This window comes from Haematobia irritans, chromosome 4 (assembly GCF_050003625.1).
Source record: "Haematobia irritans isolate KBUSLIRL chromosome 4, ASM5000362v1, whole genome shotgun sequence".
In the NCBI taxonomy this organism is placed as follows: domain Eukaryota; kingdom Metazoa; phylum Arthropoda; class Insecta; order Diptera; family Muscidae; genus Haematobia; species Haematobia irritans.
Window position 1 is genome coordinate 62,203,919 of NC_134400.1, and position 16,265 is coordinate 62,220,183.

Consider the following 16,265-nt stretch of genomic DNA (forward strand, 5'->3'; position numbering starts at 1 on the left):
ACGAACAACACTTGGCATAGAAAAATATTTTAGTTCATTCGTACTAAGAAGTATGCAATCCTTTCAAAACTTAAGGAAACACACTTGTTAGAATATAGGAAATTTTCCTATATTTCTATTGTCTACCTGTAATCGATACCTGTCATCGTAATCGATGTGTTTGCGCGTGGGTGTAATCGATATGTTTGCGCGTGGGTTGTTTTTTAGTTGGAATCGCGTTGTTGTGGTATACGGATTGTTAAAAAATAATATGGTAAAATAATATAATAAATAACAAATAAAATATATAAAATATTTGTTATTTTAAATTAGTGAGAAAAATGTTCGTTTTTTTGAAAATAAATCTATCAATGTTCATTTCATTTGTCTTCATTTTGGAATCTTCAATTATCAGGTAATATTCAGTGACGCTAACCTTTTGTATCAAAAATGGTTTATGATTTTTTATATTTGTAGGTATTGAAATTGTAAAAGGAGGACAAAATCGTTAGGCAGCAACTTATTAAAAGTGAAAAGTACAAGAAGAAGAAAAAGTGCGTTTTACAGTTGATAATATCACATGGAAATTGGAAATAGTGGAATAATAAACTAATATTTCAAGGACAGTCGATACTGTTGATTCTTAATAAATATATTCAATATATATATAAAACTTGTCTTTTATTGAAGATAAAATTGCTTATATAAATAAATAAAATTGTATTTAAAAACGAAGGTAAGCAGTTCTAATTATGAAGTAAAAGTTTTACCACAAATATGTAAGATTTGTCCAAATGAATGAAAAAATTTCAATAAAATCATTCCATATATGAATTCAAATCAGTTAAATTTTTTCATTCTGTAGTATAGTGGTACATAAATATAGGAAAATGTTAACTAATATATGGAATGCATTATACCTAATTTCTACGAAAATCACATCGTTCAAACAAATAAAAATGTCTTTGGCGCTATACGAAGTTCAACTTTCTTCACAATGAGTTCATTTTAACTTAAAGAAGGGGTCACTTTTTTCTGGGTGTACCCTACGGGAAATTGGTGCAAATTGCCACAGACGGACCTATCACAGGACTGGTACCGGTGATCCAGTGTCGCAGTTTTTTTTTTATTCATCTATGGAGTAATCTTTACAGACTAACAATACTAAACTACAATATTTACAAATGGTATCTTATGCCTAAGTATTTAATAATAGTGTAATATTTCTTTTTATATATTTTTATATATTTATCTTCTGAAAGATCAAAATATTTATAGTATTTATTAAACTCATCACATAGTCGGCGAACAGGATCATTATTTTCAAAGTTTGTGCGAAAGTACTGAATGCGAAGCAGTTCAAAATTATGAGTAGGTCTTGACGGTATATTGAATGAGATACTGTTAAGAAAGAACTCAGATTTAAATCTACCATTAATAACATCAACCATAAAACAGATATTCAGCATAGTACGTCTACTTTTCGGTGTAGGCAATTTGACAAGTGAAAGTCTTTCCTTATAAGATGGCATGGTTTGAAGAGTCCAGTTCTGGCGTAAACAAAACAGTAGAAATTGCTTTTGTACAGATTCAACACGGTTGCAGTGTGTTTGATATTGTGGGTCCCATATTCAAGGATTGGATGCACAAGTGAAGTGTACAAATTCCTTGTTACAAATGAGTCAGAAAACTCCTTACTCCAGCGTTTGACAAATCCAAGTGATCCATATGATTTATTGACGGTCATAGATATGTGAGATCTAAAATCTAGTCTCCGATCCAACAGTATTCCGAGATCCTTAAAGGATTCAACAGTTTCAAGCATGTCGTTATTAATATAGTAATTTGTATCAATGTGGTTCAATCTATAAAAAGAGATGTGCTTGCATTTTTTTATGTTCAGTTCCATCATATTTAGAGAACACCAGTTGTACATGCTATTTAGATCAGATTGAAGTAATGCTTGGTCATCACTATTCCGGATAATTTTCATAATTTTAACATCATCAGCATACATAAGTGTATTACCAAATCGAATTGCTGATGGAAGGTCATTTATAAATAAACAGAACAATAAAGGTCCAAGATGACTGCTTTTAGGAACACCAGAAGGCACATGTATCGATTCCGAAATAATATTATCAAATACTACACATTGAGTGCGATTTGTCAGATAACTTTCGGTTTTCGATGAATTTTTATTAGTTTTAGATTTCTTCCTTTTTCTAGAATTTTCATTTGGTGATTGTAAAGCCAAATCCAGAATGTTCTTAAATCTTTTAAAGCGATCCGACAGTAAATCAAAATCATTTGCAATGTCATCAAGTCTAGCTCTACAGTTCTTAAAAAAATTAAAAAAAACTCCATCAATCAGTTTGCACCAGCGTTGCCAGAATTGTTTCACCAAAAACCGCTAGATTTGCCCAAAAAAATAGCTAAAAAAAGCTAAAAAATGCTAAAAAATAGCTAGAAAAAAAGCTAAATTTTTTTGTATCAAAAGTCACATTTTTGATTGAAATTTAACAAGCTTAAAGGCTTTATTTCACTTACAATGCATATTATTTTCATTTTAATTCCACTTCTGTGAGACTGTAACAATATCTAAGGCATATTAGCTCTGTTTGCGCATTCGATACATTTTGATTACTATCACAAATTTTTTACTGGAAGTCCTTCGTTTTGTGGGAGCTACCTTCCCAACACCTCTATTTTATTTACTTGTTATTTTAAAATATTAAATGATCTAAGCATGCTTTGGATTTGGTAAAAAAATGATTTCTCATTTTTTTAAATAAAATTTTAGTTTGGATTTGAAATTGTGAAAAATTCGAAATACATTACTTTTGTTTAAATTGTAGAAAATACCTATAGTTTACATTTCCCAGTAAAAACATTTTCCTTTTCTTCATGAGCTATCAAAGTGCTTTAAAAACGTGCTAACGCCAACTTAAATTTCCAAATTCAGACTCGACTTCAAGTAGAAATTATTGTATATATACGATTTTAAAATAAAGTGTTGAAAAACATCTTCTATTTTTGAACGCTATTTTGGTTTGTGGTTAAGATGCAAAAACTCCTCACATTTAAAGACTATTTCATTAATTCTTCCTTCTTTCATGAAAACATACCCATTTTTAAGTTGAATCACTTAATTATAAGGACAAAACGACTTTATCGTCTTTTGGACAAGGAAAACAGTTTATATAAAAGAAATTCACAAATGCTATTATAACCAAAATTCGCGTTCGTATTCACATCTACTATTTTAATTTAGTAATATCGTAATAACTTTAGAATATTAAAGGGTGATTTGTTAAGAGCTTGATAACTTTTTTTAAAAAAAAAACGCATAAAATTTGCAAAATCTCATCGGTTCTTTATTTGAAACGTTAGATTGGTCCATGACATTTACTTTTTGAAGATAATTTCATTTAAATGTTGACCGCGGCTGCGTCTTAGGTGGTCCATTCGGAAAGTTCAATTTTGGGCAACTTTTTCGAGCATTTCGGCCGGAATAGCCCGAATTTCTTCGGAAATGTTGTCTTCCAAAGCTGGAATAGTTGCTGGCTTATTTCTGTAGACTTTAGACTTGACGTAGCCCCACAAAAAATAGTCTAAAGGCGTCAAATCGCATGATCTTGGTGGCCAACTTACCGGTCCATTTCTTGAGATGAATTGTTCTCCGAAGTTTTCCCTCAAAATGGCCATAGAATCGCGAGCTGTGTGGCATGTAGCGCCATCTTGTTGAAACCACATGTCAACCAAGTTCAGTTCTTCCATTTTTGGCAACAAAAAGTTTGTTAGCATCGAACGATAGCGATCGCCATTCACCGTAACGTTGCGTCCAACAGCATCTTTGAAAAAATACGGTCCAATGATTCCACCAGCGTACAAACCACACCAAACAGTGCATTTTTCGGGATGCATGGGCAGTTCTTGAACGGCTTCTGGTTGCTCTTCACTCCAAATGCGGCAATTTTGCTTATTTACGTAGCCATTCAACCAGAAATGAGCCTCATCGCTGAACAAAATTTGTCGATAAAAAAGCGGATTTTCTGCCAACTTTTCTAGGGCCCATTCACTGAAAATTCGACGTTGTGGCAGATCGTAAGTCTATTCATGATGAAATGTCAAAGCATACTGAGCATCTTTCTCTTTGACACCATGTCTGAAATCCCACGTGATCTGTCAAATACTAATGCATGAAAATCCTAACCTCAAAAGAATCACCCTTTATAATAACATAAAAAGGATAAACGAGTCAAATGATAATATTCCCAATAATTTACTGACAGTTTATCTAACAAATTTGTATGGTAATAGTAGATTTAAAGTTTACGATAACTTTTATGTATATAATGAAAAAACTTTACAACAAGGTGCATTTGCTACAAAAATGCCCGCATAATGGCTGGACTCATTCATGTCTGTTCTGGCTCACACCGCATTGTGCACCACACTATACACTTTCTACACACCACACACAAAGTTAGTTGTTCTGAGTCACACGTGTGAACTCTTTTTTCGGACTTTTAATCGAAAAATGTGACAGCTGATTTTTTCTGCAAGCCATATTATTTGCAGACAGAAATTATAAACAAAACATATTTTGCCGGTATAAACATAAAAAATTAAAAGTAAGCGCGTAACTCAAAGCCATAAAATGCCTGCCGGATTTTTGTTAGCAGTGAATAATGTAAGGACAAGAGCAATTTATCAAGAAAAAGGGGACAATTGCGTGATGCTTCAAATCTGTTTTGATTTGTTTTTTTCTATCCCTCCTCAATGTTACTCATGAACAAACGATCGCCGTGTCGTTCTCGTTTTTGTTTTTGACGGCGGAGAAGTTTTTATTTTGGTTTTGGTCAAACAGTTTTTAACATCCATACATTAAAGGAAATTTAATTATAGTGGGCATAATTACCTATTCTGTTAAGGTTTTTCTCATTTGTATTGCTTAAATATTTACAATAATATTGCAAACAAATTTTCTATCGTGGCGGCCTCCATGTGCAGAAAGATATTGGCGGCGTTAGTTTTTTTTTAATTTGCTCAGTGATTTGTGCACCAAGAACACTTTGCAGAATTGAAGATGCCATATTTTTCATGCAATAAATTTGGTAAAATTCACTTTTCTTAGCCCATTGATTTTGTAAAAGTTATAATTTAATTACCTTATATTTTCAAAAAGACCTTTGATTTGTTTAGGAAAGCGGATAGTATTCACAAAAATCAAAGATAATTTTGCTTAAAACTTTTTTTGTGTTAACTTTAAAAAATTGTGGCAACATTCTACTTTCGAACACACTGAAAATCAGCTGATTAAAACAACCCCAAAATTTATACACCAATCAGAGGAAATTTCGGTTCAAATTTTAGATGGATTTTTAAAATCGTGGTTTCTGCCATATATAAGTGACTTTCCCAATAAAATTTGCAAATATTTATAAAAAAACATATTAAAGTTTTAGAATCTGTTATTTATTTGTTATAAAAACTTCTAACTTTGCATACGATGGCTGTACACTAAGCCTACACAAAAGAAATGTTCGTGTACATTTTTCAGGTCTATGACGGTGTATAGTGTTGGCCAGAACACCTTTTAAGTGTGACGCCATACGAAAATTGTACATGTGTGTACCAGAACAGACACGATTATTAATGTTTCAACTGAGCTTTGAAATATGTGGAAACCCTTATACTTGCAGCAAGGCTTAGATAAAAACGCCGATTTATCCATATTTCAATAGAAACATGTCGAAAATAAAAAAAGCCAAAAATAGCTAAAAGGGTCATGAAAAAAGCCAGAAAAAAAGCTAAAAGCTAAATGCATTTTTTCCCCGCTAAACGTCTTCAAAAAAAACCAAATCTAGCGGGAAAAAAGCTAAATTGGCAACGCTGGTTTGCACTTTTCACAGCACCACCGAAGACCCTTATCTTCGCGTAAGTTATCTGTGGTACGTGCTGCCAATTGCGAACACTTTGAATGGAAGTTTGTTGAACAAATCCAGCAAGAAATCATTTTTTTCATCTAATTTAGTTATACGACACGATGATATTGAGCAAGTCATCTCAAAAGTTTATTTGATATATCAAAGATAGGATATGGATTCCAAGATAATTTCAAGATTTACTAAATTAGTATATATAATTTCAGACTTGAATTCAAATGTAATACTCACTCCAGTATAATACCAAAAATCAAAGTATACTTCTAAGCATAAATAAAAAACACCTTAAATTCAGAGTTGAGTTTGGCTAAACAAGTTCAGTACTAAGCTATGACAACAACCAGTGATTAGTACTTAGCTTGATCAGCAACCACAGAAAACTTTTGAAGTGAGCTTTAATCAAATCATAAAGCAAAAGCAGAATAGTGGATGACGTTTTGCGAGCCAACACAGTTGAGTGTAGAGTAATACGGTGTTCTCACCAAGCATGTTTTGGGGTTTGAAATGTTTTCCCTTTATAAGCACTTCAAAACGAGTCGTTTTCGCCATACTAAAAAACAAGTTCAAAACACAAGTTTTCCTCCAAAACACGTAAATTTTAGAATGTGAGCCCACCTAATTTGGAATATACCCCGAATAACATACCCTATTCAAAATATATGTCAAAATATTGAAATATGTTTCATAGAAAAAAAAAGAATAAACAAAGGCTTTTCAGAACATGGACATGTGAAAATAACATAAAAATGTTTTCCCTTTGCGCTCGCGGTAATTATTTGGACATAGGTTGCAAATATGTGAATTTCGAGTAGATGTAAATTTCTAGTTTCCATGGTAACTGTCAAACTAAAACATCTCAACCCGGTGTGAACGGTGAAATGTTTTGGAAAAACAAATGAGGAAAACGAGTCGGTGGGAACATAGCATAAGATGACTTTTGTTTATTTATCTACTCACAGGTTAAAGCGCCTTTTCTCTTTGTTTACAAAGACGAAACAACAACAAAACTGGAATCACTTGCTTTGGTTTCAATGTTTTTCAATTTTATAAAACAGCAAAAAAAATGCAGCTTTCAGCACAAAATACATCGAAACGAATATTACGAGTAGATTGCAAAAGCTTTATTTCACAATTTAGCACAGTTTTTAGTACCAACTAAGCGGTGTATCCACAAAGAATGCTACTACTACAATGTCCCAGGTCGTGTCCTAAGGAACGAGTCCAAGACGTGTCCTAAAGAGTAAATTTACCCCGTCAATGACAAACCCATGTTAAAGTGACCGGTCCCTTCCATACGTCTTGACCAGAACTAGGACTGGTCCATGCACACGAGGGACTAGTCCTGTGGTTGATCCATTTCCCGTAGGGTATCTACAAGAAATGCACATTTCACATATAGATTTTATTTGCATACTACGTGCAAACATTTTTAGTAGCAAAAAGGCGACTGCATTTCTAAAATCTTTAAAACAAAACATTTTAACCAAGATAGAAACATTAAGTTAATTAAATCAATGATTGAACATTTTTTAATATTTAATTAAAAAATTAATTGATACAATTAACTTTTTAATCCAATCGGAAAAACGATTTAATTTTTAATTAAAAAATTATTTCAAAAATCAATTTTTAAATCAAAATAAAAAACCAAGTCACTTAAAAACGTAATTGAAAATAGTTACGTTTTTAAAAATTGATTAAAAAAACAAGTATAAACGGCCGTAAGTTCGGCCAGGCCGAATCTTATGTACCCTCCACCATGGATTGCGTAGAAACTTCTACGAAAGACTGTCATCCACAATCGAATTACTTGGGTTGTGGTATCTTAAATCGTTTTCTAAATTGTGAGTTAGTCCATACATTAGACAACAAAAATATGTGTAAGTAAGTCTACAAATAATTACGAATCGATATGGACTTTTGCACGCTACGTAGGGAGCCAGAATTGAAATATGGGGGTCGCTTATATGGGGGATATATACAATTATTGATATGGACCAATTTTTGTGTGATTGGGGATCGATTTATCTGCACCCAGAAAAAAGTGCCTTCGAAACTAAAGGAAAAAATTTTCATCAATATAGTTTATCCATTTTATTTCCATTAAGGTAAATTTTTGTGAAAAATAATAAAATTTACTCGTTTCAGTAAAAAAATCCTAAACTGTAAGCAGTTAGGAATAGTTCATTAACTAGAATAAGGCATGGAATTTTACTCATACTATTTTCTTCGCTGGGTATAAGAATTTACTACTGAAAAAGAAAATTTTATTCACCGATAACAAAGCATTCGTAAAAATAAACAAAAACCGAACTAAAACCAAGTTTCCTCAAAATTAGTAAAATTTCTTATAAAATGATAATTGCGACTTCCTTTATAATAGAAAGTTTTTCATACATACGAACAACACTTGGCATAGAAAAATATTTTAGTTCATTCGTACTAAGAAGTATTCAATCCTTACAAAACTTAAGGAAACACACTTGTTAGAATATAGGAAATTTTCCTATATTTCTTTTATCTACCTGTAATCGATAACTGCAATCGATGTATGTATGTTTGCGCGTGGGTCGTTTTTTAGTTGGAATCGCGTTGTTACGGTATACGGAGGGATTGTTAAAAAATAATATAGTAAAATAATATAATAAATAACAAATAAAATATATAAAATATTTGTTATTTTAAATTAGTGAGAAAAAAAGAATGAAAACAGAATGAAAGAAAGAAAACAGAATAACAACCCCTTCATTCGTCTTCATTTTGGAATCTTCAATTAACAGGTAACATTCAGTGACGCTAACCATTTGTGAAAAAATTGGTTTAACATATGATTTTTTATATTTGTAGGTATTGAAATTGTAAAAGGAGGACAAAATCGTTAGGCAGCAACTTATTAAAAGTGAAAGGTACAAGAAGAAGGAAAAATGCGTTTTACAGTTGATGACATTACATGGAAATTGGAAATAGTGGAATAATAAACTAATATTTCAAGGCCAGTCGATGCTGTTGATTCTTAATAAATATATTTAATATATTAATAAAACGTGTATTTTATTGAAGAAAAAATTGCTTATAGAAATAAATAAAATTGTATTTAAAAACGAAGGTAAGCAGTTCTAATTATGAAGTAAAAGTTTTACCACAAATGTGTAAGATTTGTCGAAATGAATGAAAAAATTTCAATAAAATCATTCCATATATGAATTCAAATTAGTTAAATTTTTTCATTCTGTAATATAGTGGTATATAAATATAGGAAAATGTTAACTAATATATGGAATGCATTATTCCTAATTTCTACGAAAATCACATCGTTCAAACAAATAAAAATGTCTTTGGCGCTATACGAAGTTCAACTTTCTTCACAATGAGTTCATTTTAACTTAAAGAAGGGGTCACTTTTTTCTGGGTGTGAGGGCTATATATAACTATAGACCGATATGGACCTAGTTAGGCATGGTTGTTAACGCACCGAAAAAAAAGTTTACTATTGTTTACGAAAAATGAACTAACCCATAGTAAGAATGACCATGATTTGGCGCCAAAGATTTTTTTCATCTAGATAAGTTCATGATTTTCTTATAAATAAGTTTATGTATTGCATCGTATTTTAGTTCATTCTTACTACGCTGTGGGAAGAATGTACTTACACTCATTCAAAATATTCCTGCTATCCGGAAAAATGAACAAGTTTTTGGGAATCCTATATTTAGAAATTGGTTTCAAATAAACTGTTTATCAGTATAATTTTCAAAGAAGTAAATAAATTGAGGAATTAAAGGTACAACAAGCCTGTATACAACTAAGAAATTTTTCGTACAATATAAGACAATTTTTCATAACTACCAGTATTTTATTTCAAAAAATTATTATTATATTACATAAAACTATGGCTTATGATATACAATAAAAGAAATGTTTTTATTCGTACGCTGTATGCTGTTACTTTTCGGTAGTTAGTAATTGCTTCTTCAAAAGAGTAATATTCTATGTTAGTAGAATGAAACTAATTAATATGAATTTCCATTTTCTATCCATATGAAAGATATATGCCATAAGTTGCTATTTTCATTTCATTTTTGTCCAATTTCACCGATTTCGCTAGTTTTTGTTGTGTGGATTTGCGTCATAAGCCTCTGAAGTTAAAAAGGTATATAAAATATAAAAATATTATCAAATTCTATGGTATTTTGATCTTTAACTTACAAGAGAATTTTCTTAGAGCAAATAGGGATATCAGCTTAGTTAGCATTAAACAGTAAGAAGATTCCAAAAAATACCATTAGATTTGCTGTCATCCTGCAAATGAAAATTATTTTTAATAAATAGAAATTTTGGCTTTATTACAAATGGACGAAAAACTTACCACATTGAAAAAATCATCCAATTACTACATTAGTGGAATCATATCCATGCACAAATGGGACATTTTTGAAATCCTTCTCAGAATATAAATGAAATAAAAATATTATAAAATTAGATATAATTTCCACTTGTCAATATAGCATTTAGTATTTATGGTGGATATTAAGTTCGAGTTTAGTGGCTAAAATCCCAATTTTTCATGATTAGTTTTCTTTAGAAATACATGGGAACAAAATTGAACCGTTTTTGTGTTCATTTAAAATTTATATCAAATTTTTAGTAATTTGAGGTCGCTGAATCCAAATTTACACTTGTTTTTTTAAGAGCTCGACTTTTTGAGATATACGGTTATGTTCACAATTAAGGCACTTCCGCTATATATATTGGAATAACTTGAAAACAATTCATCATATTAAATTAAAAAACAGCGTTCTACATAAGCTTAAAAACGATTTTCTGTTCTTAATCGTGTAATCCATTTAAAGAATATAAACTTAATAAAAAACTTGTTTCGAGCTATTCTCCATCAAGTTATATTTAAATTTGCATCGAAGGCGTATAATTTTATACTTTTCTTACTGATTTATTTCTGATTTTAGCACCTAAACTCGAACTTAGTACACACCTTAAGGACTCGCTATAACATAAAAATATAGACTCAAAAAATTGTACTGTGATCCAGATGTAGAGTAAATATAGATCATTTTATTACCACTCATTATGAATATTTTTATGTAAACCAATTTAAAACCACACTAATTTTAAATTATTAATAGAAATATACAGTTTCTTAATATGTGATTTATTTTAGAGATATTTATTTTTTATCAATATAAAATGTTTTTGTTTTCTCTAACATCACACCATTCACTTATCAGTTTCTAAAATGTTACGAAATAAATGTATTTTTATTAATAAACACAAATACCGCACGCAAGCGCACCACGTGTGCGCTTCATAAATGCATCAACAGAACTGAATGCACCAATAAAACTCAAAGACACAAATAGTCATAAAGGACACATATGTAAAGAAAAACAACTCCACACACACATGATCCCTTTCTGATCTCGCTATTGCAACAAAACAACTATCACCACAAAAGATACCAACAACACACATTCCATAACATCATCGCAATAACAAACACAAACAAAAAAAAAAGATGATGCAATAATTTCATAATTTCTTCTCACTTCAATTTCCAGTATCACGTTTATTGATTAGTTGGTATTCTATCTATAGGATAAGGTAAAATATATTCAAAATTTACGAGGAATCCATAAAAAATTATATACACCCGTCAAGGATTAAATTAACTACTTTTTATTCTACTTTATCTAAAATTTTCAATGTGAGGAAATATACTCCAACTTATAGTAAAAACCGAAATAAGCTGTAGGAAGCCGCCATACGAATCGGTACTGTGGTTAAGTTAATTTTTACTACAAAAATTTTTTTCCATACAAAATTTTTTCTTAGTAAATTGTCCACATTTCGTAGTAAGATTTTTATATTGCCTATGTCTTTTTATAATACAATCAACGATGCATTAACTATTGTATTGGAAATTTATTTAAGGAAAAATCCGTCCCATTTCGTAGTTAGTGAACTAAAAAACATTTACTGAAGTTTTATAAGTTTTCCTTTAGCTAAGTTAATTTTCGCAGTGGTTACGAAAAATGAACTATATTACAGTAAATTTTTTGAACTATGTGGAAGTTAAACTGGTCCTAAAATTAACAAGACACCTTTTTTTCTGTGCGGCCATATACTAGCACAATTTCAATTGACTCGGAAGAAATTTGCTCCTCCAAGAGGCTCCAAAACCAAATCTAGGGATCGGTTTATATGGGGGCTATATATAATTGTGGACTGATATGGACCACTTTTGGCATGGTTGTTAAATATCATATACTACCACCACGTACAAAATTTCAACCAGATCGTATGAATTTTGCTTCTCCAAAAGGCACCGGAGGTCAAATCTGGGGATCGGTTTATATGGGTGCTATATATAATTATGGACTGACATGAACCAATTCCTGCATGGTTGTTGGATACCATATACTAACATCACCTATCAAATTTCAACCGAATCGGATGAATTTTGATCTTCCAAGGGGCTCCGGAGGTCAAATCGGGGGATCGGTTTATATGGGGGCTATATATAATTATGGACCGATTTCGACCAATTTTTGCATGGGAGTTTGAGGCTATATACTACCACCATGTACCAAATTTCAGCCGAATCGGATGAAATTTGCTTCTATTAGAGGCCTCGCACGCCAAATCGGGGGATCGGTTTATATGGGGGCTATATATAATTATGGACCGATGTGGACCAATTTTTGCATGGTTGTTAGAGACCATATACTAACACCATGTACCAAATTTCAGCCGGATCGGATGAAATTTGCTTCTCTTAGAGGCCTCGCAAGCCAAATCGGGGGATCGGTTTATATGGGGGCTATATATAATTATGGACCGATGTGGACCAATTTTTGCATGGTTGTTAGAGACCATATACTAACACCATGTACCAAATTTCAGCCGGATCGGATGAAATTTGCTTCTCTTAGAGGCCTCGCAAGCCAAATTTGGGGGTCCGTTTATATGGGGGCTATACGTAAAAGTGGACCGATATGGCCCATTTGCAATACCATCCGACCTACATCAATAACAACTACTTGTGCCAAGTTTCAAGTCGATAGCTTGTTTCGTTCGGAAGTTAGCGTGATTTCAACAGACGGACGGACGGACGGACGGACGGACGGACATGCTCAGATCGACTCAGAATTTCACCACGACCCAGAATATATATACTTTATGGGGTCTTAGAGCAATATTTCGATGTGTTACAAACGGAATGACAAAGTTAATATACCCCCCATCCTATGGTGGAGGGTATAATAAAATTAAAAATAAACTGAGTTGTGCAATCAACATCAAAATTTTAATTAAATCAATTAAAAAATTAAATGAAATTTGCTAATGAAATCAATTATTTTTTTAATCAAGTATTTTGTTTATGCCGAATTAAAAGTGTGATCATTTTCGTGATTGAAGATATTTCAATTAAAAAAAAGTAATTCGATCAATTAATTTTGTGATTGAATAAGAAAAAAATTTTTGTGTGCAGCTTATGAATGAATTCTCTCCCATGGATTAAATCACAACTTTCTGCAAGGCAAAGATTCATGCCGATTCGTTATTGATGTAGGTCGGATGGTATTGCAAATGGGCCATATCGGTCCACTTTTGCGTATAGCCCCCATATAAACGGACCCCCAAATTTGGCTTGTAGATCCTCTAAGAGAAGCAAATTTCATCCGATCCGGCTCAAATTTGGTACATGGTGTTAGTAAAGGGTGATTTGTTAAGAGCTTGATAACTTTTTTTTAAAAAAAACGCATAAAATTTGCAAAATCTCATCGGTTCTTTATTTGAAACGTTAGATTGGTCCATGACATTTACTTTTTGAAGATAATTTCATTTAAATGTTGACCGCGGCTGCGTCTTAGGTGGTCCATTCGGAAAGTCCAATTTTGGGCAACTTTTTCGAGCATTTCGGCCGGAATAGCCCGAATTTCTTCGGAAATGTTGTCTTCCAAAGCTGGAATAGTTGCTGGCTTATTTCTGTAGACTTTAGACTTGACGTAGCCCCACAAAAAATAGTCTAAAGTTGTCAAATCGCATGATCTTGGTGGCCAACTTACCGGTCCATTTCTTGAGATGAATTGTTCTCCGAAGTTTTCCCTCAAAATGGCCATAGAATCGCGAGCTGTGTGGCATGTAGCGCCATCTTGTTGAAACCACATGTCAACCAAGTTCAGTTCTTCCATTTTTGGCAACAAAAAGTTTGTTAGCATCGAACGATAGCGATCGCCATTCACCGTAACGTTGCGTCCAACAGCATCTTTGAAAAAATACGGTCCAATGATTCCACCAGCGTACAAACCACACCAAACAGTGCATTTTTCGGGATGCATGGGCAGTTCTTGAACGGCTTCTGGTTGCTCTTCACTCCAAATGCGGCAATTTTGCTTATTTACGTAGCCATTCAACCAGAAATGAGCCTCATCGCTGAACAAAATTTGTCGATAAACACATTTCGAACCGAACACTGATTTTGGTAATAAAATTCAATGATTTGCAAGCGTTGCTCGTTAGTAAGTCTATTCATGATGAAATGTCAAAGCATACTGAGCATCTTTCTCTTTGACACCATGTCTGAAATCCCACGTGATCTGTCAAATACTAATGCATGAAAATCCTAACCTCAAAAGAATCACCCTTTATATGGTCTCCAACAACCATGCAAAAATTGGTCCACATCGGTCCATAATTATATATAGCCCCCATATAAACCGATCCCCAAATTTGGCTTGTAGATCCTCTAAGAGAAGCAAATTTCATCCGATCCGGCTGAAATTTGGTACATGGTGTTAGTATATGGTCTCTAACAACCATGCAAAAATTGGTCCACATCGGTCCATAATTATATATAGCCCGCATATAAACCGATCCCCCGATTTGGCCTCCGGAGCCCCTTGGAGAGCAAAATCCAACCGATTCTGTTGAAATTTGGTACGTGATGTTAGTATATGGTATCCAACAACCATGCAGTAATTGGTTCATATCAGTCCATAATTTTATATATAGCCTCCATATAAAACGATCCCCAAAATTTGTTACGTGATGGTAGTATATGATATTTAACAACCATGCCAAAAGTGGTCCATATCAGTCCATAATCATATATAGCCCCCATATAAACCGATCCCGAGATTTGGTTTTGGAGTCACTTGGAGGAGCAAATTTCATCCGAGTCAGTTGAAATTTGGTACATTGTGCTAGTATATGGCCGTTAACAACCATGCCTAACTAGGTCTATAGTTATATATAGCCCCATATATATTTACATATAGACCTATAGTTATATATAGCCCTCAGTTAAATCGATCCGCAATCACACAAAAATTGGTCCATATCAAGTTCATAATTTTATATAGCCCCCATATAAGCGACCTCCATTTTTCAATTCTGGCTCTCTACGTACCGTGCAAAAGTCCATATCGATTCATAATTATTTGTAGACTTACCTATATATACCTTTTTTGTCTAATATATACCACGTATGGACTAACTCACAATTTAGATAACACAACCCAAGTAATTCCATTGTGGGTGACAGTCTTTAAAGGGTGATACGGTCAAAATTTGGTCAATATAAACTTGACGTATTTCTTTCAATTTTGCATTTAAAAAACCTGAACACCCCTCATTTTGAAGGTGTGTGTGTAGAATGTTGCTCCTATTTCGGAATTCACTCTTCAGTTGTCAAAATGCCTTCCAAGCAAGAAGAGCAGCGTATCAAAATTTTGCTCGCGCATCGCGAAAATCCGAGCTACTCGCACGCAAAGCTGGCAAAATCGCTAAAAGTTGCCAAATCAACCGTTACAAATGTAATTAAAGTGTTTGGGGAACGTTTGTCGACAGCCAGGAAGTCTGGATCGGGGGGAAATCGAAAACCGGAAGCCGCTGAGACGACAAAGAGAGTTGCCGGTAGTTTCAATCGAAACCCTAACCTCTCTCTCCGAGATGCCGCAAATAAGCTGGGTGTATCGTCTACAACCGTGCATCGAGCCAAAAAACGAGCCGGACTATCGACTTACAAGAAGGTAGTGACTCCAAATCGCGATGATAAACAAAATACGACGGCCAAAGCGCGATCCCGGAGGCTGTACACGACGATGCTGACGAAGTTTGACTGCGTGGTAATGGACGACGAAACCTACGTCAAAGCCGACTACAAGCAGCTTCCGGGACAGGAGTTTTATACGGCAAAAGGCAGGGGAAAGGTAGCAGATATTTTCAAGCACATAAAACTGTCAAAGTTCGAAAAGAAATATCTGGTTTGGCAAGCCATCTGTACCTGTGGCTTGAAAAGCAGCATTTTCATAGCTT

At 33.2% G+C, this 16,265-nt stretch overlaps 1 protein-coding gene and 3 long non-coding RNA genes across 7 annotated transcripts in view; 2 read left to right on the forward strand and 2 right to left on the reverse strand.

Annotated features, from left to right (window-relative positions):
- Window positions 1-16,265, reverse strand: part of SMC5 (structural maintenance of chromosomes 5) — a 141,629-nt gene that overhangs the window by 71,670 nt on the left and 53,694 nt on the right. The window lies entirely within an intron of this gene.
- Window positions 264-652, forward strand: LOC142233124 (uncharacterized). The gene is made up of 2 exons (XR_012721329.1): window positions 264-394; window positions 457-652. It is a non-coding gene; the product is annotated as an uncharacterized LOC142233124 (long non-coding RNA).
- Window positions 8,556-9,035, forward strand: LOC142233125 (uncharacterized). Its single transcript, XR_012721330.1, has 2 exons — window positions 8,556-8,710; window positions 8,778-9,035. It is a non-coding gene; the product is annotated as an uncharacterized LOC142233125 (long non-coding RNA).
- Window positions 9,476-11,543, reverse strand: LOC142233122 (uncharacterized). 2 transcript variants are annotated; one of them, XR_012721327.1, is made up of 4 exons: window positions 11,153-11,543; window positions 10,297-10,369; window positions 10,137-10,229; window positions 9,476-10,066 (listed from the first exon to the last, which is right to left on the reverse strand). It is a non-coding gene; the product is annotated as an uncharacterized LOC142233122 (long non-coding RNA). The 2 variants fall into 2 exon arrangements; XR_012721326.1 differs by lacking the exon at window positions 11,153-11,543 and adding an exon at window positions 11,008-11,139.